The sequence below is a fragment of the Leptidea sinapis genome, chromosome 21 (genome assembly GCF_905404315.1).
Source record: "Leptidea sinapis chromosome 21, ilLepSina1.1, whole genome shotgun sequence".
NCBI lineage: Eukaryota > Metazoa > Arthropoda > Insecta > Lepidoptera > Pieridae > Leptidea > Leptidea sinapis.
The window spans coordinates 1,044,012-1,061,139 of record NC_066285.1 but is presented as its reverse complement, the minus strand read 5'-3'; the positions used below and the strand labels follow the sequence as shown (position 1 = coordinate 1,061,139).

At 34.0% G+C, this 17,128-nt stretch overlaps 1 protein-coding gene across 1 annotated transcript in view; it reads left to right on the top strand.

The window, feature by feature from the left end:
• The window catches only part of LOC126970491 (5-hydroxytryptamine receptor-like), a 46,977-nt gene that overhangs the window by 24,040 nt on the left and 5,809 nt on the right, over positions 1–17,128 (top strand). Inside the window, exon 2 of the mRNA XM_050816428.1 lies at positions 16,667–16,738. The gene's annotated coding sequence lies outside the window, so the exon portion shown is untranslated. The remainder of the gene's footprint in view (positions 1–16,666; positions 16,739–17,128) is intronic.

Below are 17,128 nucleotides of genomic sequence, written 5' to 3'. Positions count from 1 at the left end.
CTACTCGATTCCTGGAGCTCGGTCTCCAGCCTTAAACAGGCAGTGAAATTTTGACTTTAATTAAAACTACCCCGTACAATCTAGTTTGGTCTAGTAAAAAACAGTTAATGCTTAAACCACATAAGAAAAGTTAAGATTAGATCATGGATTTATATGGTTATGAGTGCGTATTCGATTTTGCAGACCCTACACGAACTGCTCGATAATGGCACGCGAGGAATTATAATGTTTTTAAAAAAAATGTGTAAAATAATAACAACTTCAACTCTAGAACTCATCGTTTGATGCTTTTAATATGTCTGTGCGTATGGCTAATTGCTTAGCCAGGAGCTCTTCATGTTAAAATAAAATTATTTCACTTAGTTTATATACTACTTCTTCTCTTTTTTTTTTTAATGCAAACACATGAACACTATGAAGTAAACAATACATAGTTTTTATCTTACTGTGTGTGCTGCGATTTACTGTATTTTTCTTTTTCTCTCTGTTTCTAAATGTGGAAACCGTTAATTGGCTGTTTGTTTTATATTCTGTAATACATATAATTTATCATTAGCTGTTTTCTTTAATAAATAAATAAATTTGTTCATAAAGTTGAACAAAAACTGTATATTGAGCAATAAGTACATGTATTTACATAAAATAAATATATAAATTGTGTTTCAATTCAAATACTGGTAGAAAATATGTTAAAGCGAACCGATTTTGTAATTTGGTCTGTGTAGTGCACTTTAAGACTGAAATTTGTTTCGTTGGGCAAATGCATAATATAAAACATTACACATTATAGCACATTACAATAGTTGTATCCGTCCTGAAAGATAACTCTGACGTCTATTTTCGTGAAACGCTACGAAGCGATTGCGTTCTCTTTGAAAAACTATAATTAAAAATTATATTTTTACTCTGTAGTACACTAAATCAAGACTTACACTTCTTAAAATCGTTATGATCATCAAATTATCTGCTCACACCAATCCCATACAGATCTGGAAAAAACCCAAAAACATGTTTTACACATTGACGTGTGTAAATTACTCAAAATTTGTTCTTATTAATCACACTTCAAAGTCAAAGTCAACTAAAATATTTTTGATCAAAACATAAAATTTATTATTTTGCACGTTCACCCGGTTATACTACTAGGAAAAAAATATACTAAAACATTCATAAAATCACAGGGAATACGAATATATAAATCTCATACCATACAACGCTTTTAATGGGTTTGTTTTCAGTAACGATTTGTGTAGAATTGGCACATGTATTGAAGAAATTTATGACTATCCGATCGAATCTATCTAACAAAAATGTTTTCATGTTTATTCAAGGTATTCTTAAAATAAAACACATTTTTTTCTGGCTTAAGCTATCGTTTTATTGCTTTCATTTCAGGATGTATGAAGAAACAGTCTCTTTATAGAAAGTCTATAAGTTTTGTAACATTTAAACATTAATTTATTTTTTATGACGTAATATGATATTAATAAGACTAAAATGTATTTATTTATTAAATTCTTAGCCATAGATAAAAAATAATTTTATTAGTATTGAACACCTTTGATTTAAAGCAAGCCTTTAATATATCTGGCAACGATTATGTGGATTTATTGCATTTTAATTCAGTCATTAGGTGCTTTCATGGAAATAATGTCACTGGCTTTACCTATTAAGATTGTATACCACCACCACCATAGCTTTTTGTTTGCGATAACCATAAGACTGATACCTAGATTTTGAAGAGTCTTGAAAATGGCGACGACTCCATACCCATGTTGTGCAAGGCAATCGCGCCCCCCGTCTTGACAAGTCGCGCACTACGAGTGCAAATTCGTAGTGCGAGACGGGCCATTACCGCGAACTAAATTCACCCAGATAAAAGACCTTCAAATGATCCGAAACTTGTTGGGACGAAAACCGATGAATCGTAAATAAAGCCCATTTAAATAAATAGCTTTTAATGTCTTATTTTAATAATTTAACTTAATATTCATTGAATAAGTTGGGTTACAAATAGCGAGTTCAGGTTGAAATGTCATCCAGGGGGATAAAGTTCGCAATCAGAGTTTCTAGTCGAACACACTTGGCCGTGGAGTCAGCGACGCGTGTCCTACGCGTCGCGCCGGTGAAGTGTCCTTACAAAAGTGACTAAGGCACGCGGTCTCCTCACGCTTCACTGATTATCTCATTAATCTTTCTGTAGAAGGGTTAGAATTATATACCTACAGAAAATCGGTCTAGTTGGTTCTGAAGGGCCTTCATTAAAAAATGTTGTTATTCTGTTTACAGGTACTAGATTTTTGCTACAAAAATTTTGAATATTTTATTCTGAGTTTTATGAGTAACAAAGTTTATTGTATGCGAAGTTGCTAAGTTGTCTATGTGGCCAATTTGCACGTACTATATTGCACTAAAGGTAAAAAAGACTATATTAAACCATTGGTAAAAATACGAAACTTCTTTGCCCGAGAAAGGCAAAAATCCTTAAAATTATTTATTTCTCGTGCTACGTTTGTAGAAAGAACAATTTTGCAAAAATCTTGCAACGATGGCTTTGACAATTAATTATTATATACCAAATACGACCTTGAGTCCTTTGCCTATCCTAATATTGGACGAAGAAACCAATAAAAAAATAAGGAATGTAAACAACAGAAAATTTTAGGAACCAACTTCACCCTGTTACTTTTGTATTACAGTGATGCACGCGCATCTTAAAATTTCACTCTCATAATTTTTTCATAACGCGCCTAAAAAAGTATAACTTAAAAAAAATATGGAATTTACTGCTAGTATTAAGATTAATACCTCAATAAATTTATTAAGTCAGTGCAGTAATTTATATACAGTTTGATAATCTTTGTATGTATCTCATCTATGCATTAAATGTTGACTTTAAAGCACCTGACGGAAAGTACTGTAACAAGGAGTTTTAATCCGCATATAAGAACTCATTGTTATATGGTTGGCCGTCGAGGTAAAGAATTAGATTTGAATATTGACGCAAATAAAAAGACAATCGTATAAGAACAGAGAATGAGATTAGGAAATGAAGTAAAGCAAGCACGGTCGGCGTTCGGCCCAATATAATATATAATAATATGATGTATTAAGCTTTGAAATGAATACAATGAATTAGAAAGTACTACATGGTTTTAATTACAACGATCCCGCATGTGAGGGAGGACTCAGGCGCTACAGTAGGTACCATTTACGAAAGCAGTATAGTCATATTTAATTTAATTTTGTAAAATATAAAGCAAAAATCAGAATTCAGAATAATAAGTAACCAATGCTTTTATGTATATGCACCTTTAGCACTTCGTACCTGTAATTGTGTGCCGCTGAAATAGTTAGTTTAAATTTTAGTTTAGTAGACTTATAACCTATTGTATTTAGAAATGTCATGTATTTGACCACGTCTATACCGATGATACACATTTTAAACCATTACATATTTCTAAACGATCGTCATTTGTTGAATTTAATATAATAATAGGTTGCACTCCGGGAGTCCCGGTAGAAGTGAAAACTGCATTCGCATGAATTGCTTTATTTATCAGTATAAAAGTACTAGCATGTGGTTACAATATTCATTCATTGCACCACCGTACACAAAAATGACATTTACAATTATTTAAAATTCAAACGTTTATCTCTCAGAAAAATCAACTGTCATCCATAATTTCAACGACTGTCTGAATTTTCGATCAGGCCACGTGTCCTGACACGAGTTTAACATTTTATATCCATCCTAAAAGTGCTCAACGCTGCTAAAGAAATTTACACTTTAAAAATATCAATTGAATATGGATTGCATTATAACCTTATAAAAAAGAAGCTACGAAAACCGGAGTAATGGTACAGAGCTCCTTCTCTGCATGTTTATAGGCAATGTTGACATATACCTATCAACTGCAGTTAAAGTTTGACAATCAAATTTGAATCCTATACCCTTTCACCGAATGTTCATTTTCCACAATTTCACCGACTGTCTTATGCATTTTCGATCAGGATCACGTGTCATGACGCGAGTTCAACATTTTATAACCTTCCCAATAAAAAGGGCTCAACGCCGCTAAAGAAGTTTTCACTTTAAAAACGGAGGAAGGTAGCATGCTCTATACAATACAGATCATGCTCAATTTTATTTATTTCAAGGAAAGAAAGAAAGAAAATTTGTTTATTGACGTCATTATACATTCTGATTATAGTTCTTAAAGTTATACTATTCTAATTATGATCTAATGACGCCAATGGCCCCAACTCAGCATAGTTGTGGTTTCGAAAGAATCCACAACGCTGGTCTTCCGAGTAAACCAAGAGAGCGCTACTACGAGTAACGCGCAGTCCTATCACACGAAGGTTTTCAAACTATTAATTCTCAATGAGCACAGAGCACAAAAAATAGTGAAACTAGGATCTCAAATTAAAACTAAAGCAATTAATTTATATTTTCAGGAACAATTTGGAGCTTAATGAGATATTCCTTGTATTTTAAATTAAATAGCCCTAAACTAACCTAACAAGTAAATATACTCATATTTCTGTTAATAATATACTCGTATCGTATCAGTTGCACTAGATATAAACTTAGCACTGGAAACTAAGTCTCTTTCCGCACCGTCGTCTCGACACCGGATGTCTGTCTCGAGTCTCTAATTCATTTGAATTACAATCTCTGTCATATATACATCTGTCATTTTACATCATTCATGTAAATGAATATGAATTGTCTGTTTGTGCATCTGAATTTATATTAATGCAATAAATAGCATTACGTATACTGTAAGTAATTGCAAGAAGTTGTCATAGAAGTGTTTTTTTTTAATGAAATAACGGACGAGACGAGCGGGACTTTCAGCTGTTGGTAATTGATTCGCCTTACCCATTACAATGCAGTGCCACTTAGGATTCTTGAAAAACCTTGAAAAAAAAATTGCGCTCGTCATATTTAGACGTAAGATGTTAAGTCTCATTTGCCCAGTAATTTCACTAGCTACGGCTCCCTTCAGAGCGAAACACCGTAATGTTTACACATTACTACTTCATGATAGAAATAGGCGTCGTTGTGGTCTCCATAATCTAGCCGGCATTCTATGCAAAGGAGCCTCCCACTGGTTTTAACGAGTTTAATTAACAAATAAGCATCTTTTTACATATTTGAACTTTCTAGCGTTATTGCACATCTATATTTGAATGGGCACCAGCATCTTTCCGAGAGAGCATCATCATCTTCATCATCAGAGATGCGGTAGTAGTATCTAGTAGTTATTAGAAATGACATCAAAAATAATTGTAAAGGAATCAATTGTGAGAAAATAAATGCCTTTTATGCCTTTTTATGCCTTTAATCAATTGCGTTCGCCACAATTAACAGGGTGGTAATGGGAGACGCAGAATCTACAAACTATTCAGTAAAATATTTATAATCTCTCTATGTCCCTGGATTGCTGGCGCACAAGGTATATTTAAATGTCAGGTTACCTATAATACTGCTTAGAAATCTAAGTCCCTCAAAACTTTGCAGTAGTAAAGAGTAGCAATTTTAAGTTAGTTTGCACCAATATTTCATATATGCAGAAGTTCTAACGGGGCGTAGAGCAAGTGAGAGTGTGTCACCTCGAATTCCTTTGATTCCCAATAATTTTCCAACATTCAAACGAGTCCAATTCCAAAGTCAAATAAACTTTATTCAATTAGGCTTAAACTAAGCTCTTTTGAATGTACACTACAAATATTTCTTTTAAATTACTGAGTTTACCATATGTTCGTAAAAAGTTGATCTCGTGAGAAGAACATATTACTAGAACAATCTTAACCGCCACTCTTCAATCAATTTACAATGGCTGTAATATACATAACAAATTAGTTTATAAGGTGCTGCATCGAATATATGAGTCTTCTTTAAATGATATAAACTATTTCATAAAAAGTTATAAAGAATTAACTGTATAAATATAAATTATCATATATTGGATGCATCAACCTTTAGAGCTTGAATTGATTGTTTGTGTAAGGATACTTAGTGAATATGATGGTCGTGATTACTGTTATAATTAGTAATTGAATCGAATCCAAGTAATCCTTTGCTATGCAATGACTATTACCAAAAACCAAGTACAAAAATGATAAAAGTTGCGGGTGTGAATTAAGCTATTTTTCGCACGGTCAGCTTTATTTTATTCATATCGCGCGAAAACGATCCCAGAAACCTGTATTCGATCCCCGACGGAAATACATCTAATATCGTGTACAAAGAAGCATTGTTGCTATCGATATCCACAACTACATCCATAATATCCACATCCATATTCACACCCAAAACCAAGCGAACGAAGTCGCGGGCACAGCTTGTTAAATATAAATATTCTATATTGTTACGGTGGAGCACAATATAAGTAAACACAGTAACGGAAACAAGGTGCTTTCCGTATAGATGTCTGAGCACCGGAAATGTCTGAACTCTGTAATTTAAATTCAATACAGCACAAGCCGGCGTTATAATATATAACACAGACAGACCGTACTTACTATTCATTGAATTTATAGTTTACAGATGAAGTATTGTAAGTATATTGTAATTGAAATGATTTGTAAATCGATGGAAATGTAAATCTTGATATAAAAGAGTGGCAATGAGATTCTTGCTACTTCTTCTCATTAGCAACCCTTTACGAAGTAGCGGTAGATTCAATAAGATTTTTTTTTGTGTCATTCATAAGTGTCATTTCCGTGACACTACATGTTTAAAGTGATTTGATTTGATTTATAGGTACAATGGAATATCAATAAGTCGTCATAATTTTTCTTTGAAATCACAAACAAGTTATTTACATTTACTTTTTTTGAATTACTCTTGTAAGAAAGACATTGAGTATTTGACGTTGAAGTATTTTTGTTGCATTACTTTATATATAGTGTAATTCAAATGATTTGTAATACGGTGAAGCTCTAAGTGTTGTCTAAAAGAGTTTCATGCCACTTCTTCTCTTTTTCTTCTCTCTTAAAGCTCAACCTTTTCCGAAGTGGTGGTATATGTTAAAAGAAAAGAAAACTTTTGGCATTCATAAGTGTCAATTCCTTGACGTATAAATAAAGATTGAATTTTATTTGATATGCTTTGTAATATGTAAAGAATATTAATTATTTTTAACCCCGGCGTAAATTGATGACTAATAAGTTTGACGGGGCTGTGTGTCTGTCTGTGGCGTCGTAGCTCCTGAACAAATGGACTGATTATAACGCGATTTTTATTGAAAGCTAACATGATCCAGATGATTCCCCGCCGTGACAACGCTTATTTAAAATTTATAAATTGGTTCTTCTAATGAAATCAGAGAGAAGACTTTTACTTTTTTGATATATTTATTGTGTCGCTTATTTTTTTATTACGACATTTTAATCAAGCGACATTATTACAATGTCTATAAAATCGTAATCAAACGTAACACTAAGCTTAGACTCAGCTTCTACTGCATTTATCACGGGGAGAGTTCCGAAGAGCTGTTTCACCTGATTCCTACCGCCAAAGTCCACCTTCGCACGGTCCTCTACAGTGCGGTTTTCAAGGAGCATTCTTCCACGTACTACAAAGCTGTGAAATGAGCTTCCTTGTGCGGTGTTTCCGAGATGATACCTTAAAAAAAAGCGCGTACACTTTCCTTCAAGGCCGGCAACGCTCCTATGATTCCTCTGGTGTTGCAAGAGAATGTAGGCGGCGGTGATCACTTAACACCAGGTGACCCGTACGCTCATTTGTCTTCCTATGGCATAAAAAAAGCTAAGTTTTTAAATCTGAGTAACGTCTTAGTACGCTCCAAAGATCTCAGCCTGAGACATGTTAACGGTCATTCCCAATATACTAATCTACAGATAGAGATAAATTACTACCTTCTACTGTCAGTAATTAACTGTCAATAGTCTGAAACTGTCTCAATATACCCGATAAGTCATTCTTATCGCCTTATATTGGGACGCGTGAATTGCAATTTCCATACATACTTCTATCGCTGGTAAGCTATACGTCGTCCCATTAACAGGCAGCGTGCGCGGATAAGGTGAGTTACCGTCGGTAAGTTTATTGAGGCAGAAAAGTCAACGATAGTTACGATTTTTATCTCAAGTAAGAGATAGACTGAATATTGGGAACGGCCGCAAGTCACATTAGCTCCTTAACTTCACTAACCTTCAAAACAAAACACAATATGCTTGCACATTACTAATTCACGGCTACGGCTGCGTTAGTCTCACTCGCAAATATAATAAACTAATATATTTTTTTGTCATAAGTTTATGTTCTACACACTTGCTGGTAAAGTGAGCCTTATTACATCGTTCTTAGGGCCATAAACCGAACTATAACACCCGTGCATAGTTTCACAGTTAGTTCACAGTTTTTTTTAAAACAACAAAGAGGTTTTATGCCGCTCAAAATCCATTCACATCTTTGGAATAAATAAATGTGTCCCTTTATTAAGACGAAAAAACTTTTATTATTACTAAATTATTAATCATTCACAATAATTTGTTAAAAATATACGCATTTTATCACTACAGATATACTTTTGAAGTAGGCTCTATGGTTATATGTAATCAATCACCTTACATTTGGCCCGTGCACAATATAACTTGCGCGCCATTTCCCATAATTTTCTTTTTTTTTATTGCGTATGGAACTCCTGAGCAAGTTGCTCACTAGACTCTCGGTTGATTTACGCCCTCGCCTGCGGCTTAGGTTACAACCCACAGCCTCGTGTTTAATGAGAATAAGTTCACTTTTATCATAAATGGAATGAATCAAGGCTCAATCCTAGGACCTTTATTATTTTTATTAATGGTAAATGACTTACTCGAGATACCCAAATATGCAGTGTCTCCTTTACGCAGATGATCTAAAATTATATGCGAGCATCCAAAATGAGGCACAATGTGAAGCTATTCAGGCTGACATACATGCTATTTATAATTGGGGTGTGCATAATAAAATGGAATTTAATCTCAATAAATGCTATATTGTCAGTTTTTGTCGAATGCGACAACCAATCACTTTTCAGTACAACATTAATGGTAAGCTCATAAGTAGACAAAATTCAATGAAAGATCTGGGTGTGACATTTGACCAGAAGTTTACCTTCCACGACCATAATATAATAACAGTCACTCAAGAGTCCTTTATGAGACTAGGGTTCGTATTAAGTAATGCGCGCGATGTCCACACCGTCAATATAATACAACTGCTTTACAGTACCCTTGTGAGTAGTAAGCTTGAAGCGAGCTCGTGCGTATGGAATCTCTACGAAGTAACCTATTCCCTTATGCTGGAGAAAAAAGCATTTTTGCATTTCCTGTATAAGCGGAAACTGGGTTACTACCCGTATTTGTATCCGACGGAATATCTCGTTGGTTGCCCCGGTTACAACACTCTGGAAACCAGACGGGCTCTCGACCAGGCATGGCCTGCTGGCCGTACCCGAGTGTCGCACGGTAGTACCCACTGTGGCGTCCGTGCCGCAAGTCTTGAAATTGTTTAATCACCTCGTAGAATCCCGCCCTGATTGTGCTCTATTTATTAATAGACTTGAGATGTTGGTGCAGTTGCTGTTCCAACTTTGTAAGTCCTCGCATAAAAGCGTCTAGCAATAGTATAATGTTCTTGATTAATATAATTGGTGTTGTAACCGTTTTAATCATCATAAATAAATAAATCACTTCAAGCCACTCAAATAATATACTATTATCAAACAGATATTTCCACGGACAATCGCTGTCACTAAATAACTAACAGGAATCCATTAAAAACAGAAAGAGAAATCGGAAAATCGTTGTTGCGAAAATTTTACAAATTGCCTTCTGTTTTCGCTAAAGTTGTTCAGTAAAATTCGATTCATTAAGCGATTTCTCACTGGAAAATATTGAAGCTATTTGATAACGTCACATTTTGGTGTAGAATGTGTTATAAATTATGAAAGATGTCAATATTCCCGCTGTCTGTGTGAATAAAATATTTACTCTAGTTATGATTTATGTTTATCGTTGTACTAAACATATTTGTGTCCTATTTGTCATTTGAGATGGTTTCTCGGGTGTGGTCACGGCTCTGTAAGCGGGCACGTAGCGCTTAAAATTCATTGAACGAGTTGACATTATAGTCAGCCAACTATATTTATTACTAGCTGACCCAGCAAACGTATTGCCTTTTAAGGTGATAAAAACAATTCAATAAATAAAATTTTTGTGGTATAAAAAATAGATGACGACCGATTCTCAGACCCACCATATATAAATACAAAAATTATATTCGTATGCCATCTTGGAACCCTATTGCGGATCTGTGGATGGAATAGAATAATATAAAAATGGCGATACAAAAACGGCTGTTGATCGTAGACGGGTGATAATTTGAAGTTATATGTATTTTTTGATGGTGAATCATAATAAAATAAAATATTTAGGGGTGGTCAGCCTTATCGTTTAGGGGTATGAAAAACAGATGTTGGCCGTTTCTCAAACCTATCATAAAAAATTTCATGCAAATCGGTTTAGTCGTTTTGGAGGAGTTTGGTAACAAATACCGCGACACGAGAATTTTATATATTAAAAGATAATGTTATAGATACAATCGTAAGAAATCCAATAAATAATAGATTATCTATGTTATCATCTGAATAGTCTTCTAGTAAACCACTGATTTTATCCAAAAATAATGTTAGCTTCAGATTTCAAAATTTCAAATCAAATCACTTTCATATAAGTCAAAGAAATGATACTTGTGAATGTCACAATTTTTCTTTTCTTTTCAAATTTATTACCACTTCGGAAAAGGATGAGCTTTAATGAGAAGAAGTGGCAAGACAGTTATTGCCACTCTTTTAATACAACATTTACAGCTTCATCGTTTTGCATATCATTTCGATTACAGTGTAATATGTAAAGTGATGCAAAAAATTCCTAATATCATTCATTTTATATAACTTCACAAGATAAAAAAAAATCTTTAACAAGCCAGGATGGAAAGACTTACGAACACGCGTATAATTCCAGGGTACTTATAACTTCCTAACGTCCTATAAGATTTAGGTGGTTATTTAACTGGTTTTTAAGGTGTGAAACTGGAAATTATCCCCTTAAAGGGCAGATATATGATTTTAAAAAATGAAATACTTAGTATGCATTATTTCCTTAATAATTTTTGATGTTTGAATACGTAATTTGTTTTGTAAAACATAGTGCAATTTAGATATAAAGCTATGTTTATTGACCGAATAAAGCGATGATCATTGAAAACCGTTCGCTAGATTTTTATTTAACTTTCACATTTCAAACGATAATTTAATAAACAATCTTTTAATATACGGCATTTTTTCGTATTATGTTTGATAAATCAAGGCAGATTATAATTCCTATAATCTTGGCGTGCTATGAATTGCGGGCTCTTGCGAGCGACGGGCGGCAGTGAATTAATGAGTGTTGACCACTGTCATGAGTACACAATCCCATTCGTTGATAAGTTTACCAGTGGGAGGCTCCTTTGCACAGGATGCCGACTAGATGGGTACCACAACGGCGCCTATTTCTGCCGTGAAGCAGTAATGTGTGAACATTACTGTGCTTCGGTCTGAACGTCGACGTAGCTAGTGAAATTACTGGGCAAATGAGACAACATCTTGTGTCTCAAGGTGACGAGCGCAATTTTCTCAGCGCTCAGAATTTTCGGGTTTTTCATGAACCCTGAGCCGCTCTGCATTGTAATGGGCAGAGCGTATCAATTACCATCAACTGAACGTCCTGCTCGTCTCGTCCCTTATTATCATAAAAAAAAGTTGCACTCCAAAATGATTGATAAACTCAAACCACTGAAGCCACAACCTGAGAGTTGAACAAAGCAAACAGAATTTTATAACGAGGCGGTACTCGAACGGTTAGCTCAGTTGGTTAGAGCACCGGTACGGAACGCCGGAGGTCGTGGGTTCGAATCCCGCATCGTTCATAAAATTTTGTTTTTCAAATTTTATTTGTGTAAACTCAAATCACTAAGAATGCCTCACAGTGGCAAAAAAATGATTAATGAAATAGTCAACATATTTTAACCATCGTAATATTTAAAATCTCTGAGAATTAATTAGCATATCGGAATGAAAATAATGGTGCTTTGTGGGGTTTGTTATGCGGTCGTGGGAAGAGAAGCAAGGACCTCCCCAATTGCTCAAGGTCGCTGAAATAAACATAAAATAAATATAAATGGTTGATCAAATAATTCAAGTCACACCTGCGCTAACGTCGAAATTAATTCGGCAATAAAATTTTTAACGCAAACTAATTTACAATTTCCTTAGCTGATTTATATTTCAGCGATCTAATTTACATCTGCTAATAATTAGAGTTTTCTCATTTTTACTGCATTGTTAAATTTAATGCCTCTTCGTATTGCTTTACGACTTTGACATTTGAGGGATATTGTTCAGTAAAGCCTGCTGAGTATTTTGCAACCGTTCTCAGGTCTGAGGCATATAATATTTTCGTATGGGTGGTAGATTTTAACTTTGATTACTGATTTAAAATAACAGAACACGTAAACATTTTTAATGAAGTCTAACCTAGGTCACTTTCATACTTTTAATAGAATTGTACGCACTTACATTAGCCTTCCTAAAGTTGATCGAAGTATAGACATTTTTAATGATAAGTTCTCTTCGGTATATACTTCGGAAATTGCTATGTTGCTAGACAGGAATATAATTTTTTATTCAATGAAAATTATTCATTTCATGTAATATTTAATATTCTTCCGTACATGAGTAAAATAAGTTTTTCACCTCTCCAGCACGAAAAGGGCGCTCTTGCTACGTGAAAACTCGTAGCAAAAACGCTTTTTGCTGCGAGCGTGAGGCAAAGTGATTTAAATTTCGAACTCCACGTGACTATACATCCGGAAATTACTCCGCGTTATAAAAATAAACAATGCGATCCGGTGCGTTCCGAAACTCATTTTAGCCTAGCGTATTATCTCATTGTCTCAAAAATTTATGTGTTACTTATCGAAATTTAGATTTATAAATTTTACTATTGCCTTTTTAAAGACTAATAAATACTAGTAATGATATCTATAATAAACATTGTTAAATATTATCTTAACTGTTTCTCTTACTACCTACAACACTTTTCTCGCTAGTCGAGGTGAAAAATTATATGTTCCACACAAGAGCAATTTTTTTTTTTGTCTCGTGCCTTTAAATCACTAGTGAGTGATGAGACCTCAGCAGTCTATATAAGAATCACGAGCGTAGCGAGTTTTTTATTTTTCTAGACTACTTCGCCAATTCGTGATTTAAAGTCAACACTCGCAGCAAAAAAACTTTGCTCACTTGTTGAACAAATAACTATTGTTCATTTCAATTAATATTCACTTTATAGAAACTTTTTATATAATTGTATTGTATTTTATATTGTATCTTAGTATTAGTTCTTATATTGCACAATTAAAAATTTAAAAAATTATGTGTGCCTGTGGCAGTTGGCTGTAAGTACAATAACACTTAGATTTAGACTTATTTAGAATAATATCTACTGTAATTAGTGAGTATTGGCGATTCTAAGAAATTAATAAATAAACAGGAAGGAAATAGTTCCTTCGTATTAAAACGTGTGTCTCCACTTGTTTCACTACAAGCAGAGCCGGATTAAGAAAGCGTGGGGCCTGTAACAAATTCTTTCAAAGAGCCCTTGATCTATTTTCGAAATAATGAGTAATCTGGGTTTCACGTTTTTATGATATATATTCAATATGAATGAATAAAATTAATTGACATGAATTCAATATACCACTTTAAATAATTTTCACTCATAAAATTACGCTTAGGCAGACATGAGTTCGGGGCCCGTAGCAATTGCTATTCTTTGGTTACAAGCCATGTTTTATATAAGCCATTTGAATACAATACCAGTGGGAGGCTCCTTTGCACAGGACGACGGTTAGATTATGGGTACCACAACGGCGCCTATTTCTGCCATGAAGCAGTTATGTATAAGCATTACTGTATTTCAGTCTGAAAGGCGCCGTAGCTCGTGAAATAACTGGGCAAATGAGACTTATTGAGAATAATTATGTCTCAAGGTGACAAGCGCAGTTGTAGTGTGGTTGTAGTGCCTCTCAGATTTTTTGTGTTTTTCAATAACCCTAAACGACATTGCATTTTTATGGTATCAATTACAATTAGTTGGAAATCCTGCTCGTCTTGTCCCTTATTTTCATAAAAATAAACTATTAGAATAGAAGTACATTAATCTTGAAAAGAATGAATTCGATATTATTTTACCAAGAACAAACTATTCGCTTATTCGTTTTTAGAAAGAGGAAGACATATAATCATAGATAGGGGTCATCTCATAGTATGAGCGTTTCCAACCTTATAAAGCATCGAATAAACATTGGTTAATATGATTTCAAAAACTGAAAACACAATGGTATTTGGAGGGTGAGTATCGAACCGGGGTGTGGAGTTGACGGTTCTACCTATTGTGCTACTGACATAAAAAGGCATAAAAGGCATTAATTTTGTCAAAATTGATTCCTTTATAATTCTTTTTGATGTCATTTCTAATAACTACTAGATACTACTACCGCTGCGGAAACAAATGGCGCTCAGAGAGAGAAGAAGTGGTGCAAGAAACTCTCCCGGCATTCTTTTTTTGTGCTCTTTTCAATAATAATATACAATATTGTACAGTCATTTCTATGGCTATAAAATAATCAGCAGTGGAGTAACAGGATTTACGACAGAGCCATTTTTTACATAACATTTAAATTTATTTATAGATAATGCCTAAACAGTGGCTGGTACTTTATTATAGAAGTGTATACATTTACCCTTAAAGCTATTATGTATCTTATGAAGCCTACTAGAATTAGTTACAAGCAATCCCTTATTTCTAGTGTTATAATAATGACGCTCATAACATTGCGATTTTCAAATTTCATCGCCTGATAATTGTCGGGAATGTTCAAAATAATAATTATAATGCTATGGTGAACGCGAGATAAATTCACGAAAGTAAATTCATTATTTTAATTAGAAATGAGGTTTGCTTATTAGAATGCTCTTGCTTGTCTTTTATAATTCATATTAAAACAAATATTATTCTACTCTCTCACGGTCTTGAGTTTATAATTTGGTTGACATAGTAATAAGCTTTATTTTATCATGGTGTTAACAATTCTGCTCCGAATATATTATATTAAATTTGGGCACGTTCTCTCAATTCAAGTTTTGTAATTATAGGTAAGCCGGCTGACATCTTTCATTTTGACATTTTTCGTAATACGTCTTCGCTCAATGTTTGTATGATTTCCCGTACCATTAGATGATGATATTATTAGACATTAACTTTTAAAAAAATTAAGAACAAGAAGAGCTGAATTAATATTTCACAACGTATCACTTTTGGCAATCAAATAGTGAGGGTACATGCAATTTAATAGCGTTTCATTTTGGTTGTGCTTATAATTAACGCCTTCAGAATATACTGAGGGACTTTAATTGAAAATTTTGGCTAATATTGTAATAATTTTGCCCACGTACCAGAAAATATTAATATAAGGCACCTTTTCATATAGAGAACAAGTTGATCCGATATACATGGATTTTTAAGGCCTTCGACAAAGTTGATAGACATAGACTTTCGTAAAGCAAGCTAGAAGCGCATAGAATTGATCATTATCTCTCCATATCTTGAAAATTGTAGTTACTTAATGAAAACTAGTTCCGGTTTAATGCTTTCTATCGAAGGAAATTACAGGCACTGTAGTCAGTGTCCCAGGGATGAAATCTGAGACCTTTATTTTTTGCAATTTTTATGAATAATTAAGTCACAGATCAACTGTCCATGATTATTTAAGGCTGATCGTTAAAAATTTATTATAATGTTGTTAAATTAGAAGATTGTACATTTGTACAAAATGTAAGGAGTTAGCAAATTGATGTAATATAAACAGGATGTCATTGAATGTTACGAGATGTAGTATGCTTTTGTCTTTTGACGAGTGCAATTGCGACACTGATCAGTGGTTTGTGTTTTCTGAGAGCCATTGTAATGGGCAGGAATTGCCATAAACCATCATGACCTGTACATAGCCGGCATTCGAGGACTTTTCTGCCTCACCGGCCATCTGTCCGTCGAGATATGTGCGCTGCCCACTGCCACTTCAGTTTTGCAACCATCTGCGCTGTGTCAGTGACTTTGGTTATCCTACTGATCTCCTCATTTCTGATTCGATCTCGCAGGGAAACTCCGAGCATAGCTTTCTCCATTGCACTCTGAGCGACCATGAGCTATCACAAACCATTAGATTAATATCTTGCTTGTCTCGTCACTTTTTGTCATTGCAACACTTTATTAATAACGGCAAATGTATTTCATAATATCTCATTACATTAAGGCCCAGAAATAATATCACAGCATTCCGCTTATTTTACGTAAACTCTTGAATAGCTCTGTCTCTGTGAATCGCGTTGTCATTGTAGCTAAGGCACATTATTTTGATATGCAACTACACAAATTGTGGAACTTAACATTTTCACAATAGTTTCGCTGGAAGATACGATTCTTTTCTGATTTAAGAAAATTATTTATATAGACAATTATTATATGTTAGTTCTTTTTGTTTCAGATTCAAAACTATACTGAACTAATAATCAAAGTATGTTGGTAACGGCGCCGGCTTTCTCACAAAAATATGTCAGTAAGTAGTATTTATCCATATACTTGACTCCACATATTGATGGTATTAAGGGGTGAAGGAGAGAATAATTTTTTAATGTTGTTAATTTGTGATATACTTGAAGATATGCAATTTATATAGCTGTATGATCCAGCCAAGCGATTCACTCGATTGTATGAAACATGTAGTCATTAATAGATTGACAGGTGATGGCTATAATCTTGTAAAAAACGGAGATATCCGAAATCCACTACGTTTTAAGCAACAGTTCGCTTTTAAACTTAGCCGGATTATACTTCGTCGCCATAATATTGTAATTATTATCTCAAATTATTTCAAATCACTATTTTATACAAGACTAAATTTCAATTTTTACCTCTCTTATTGCGTAGTATTTAAACCCTCCTTGGT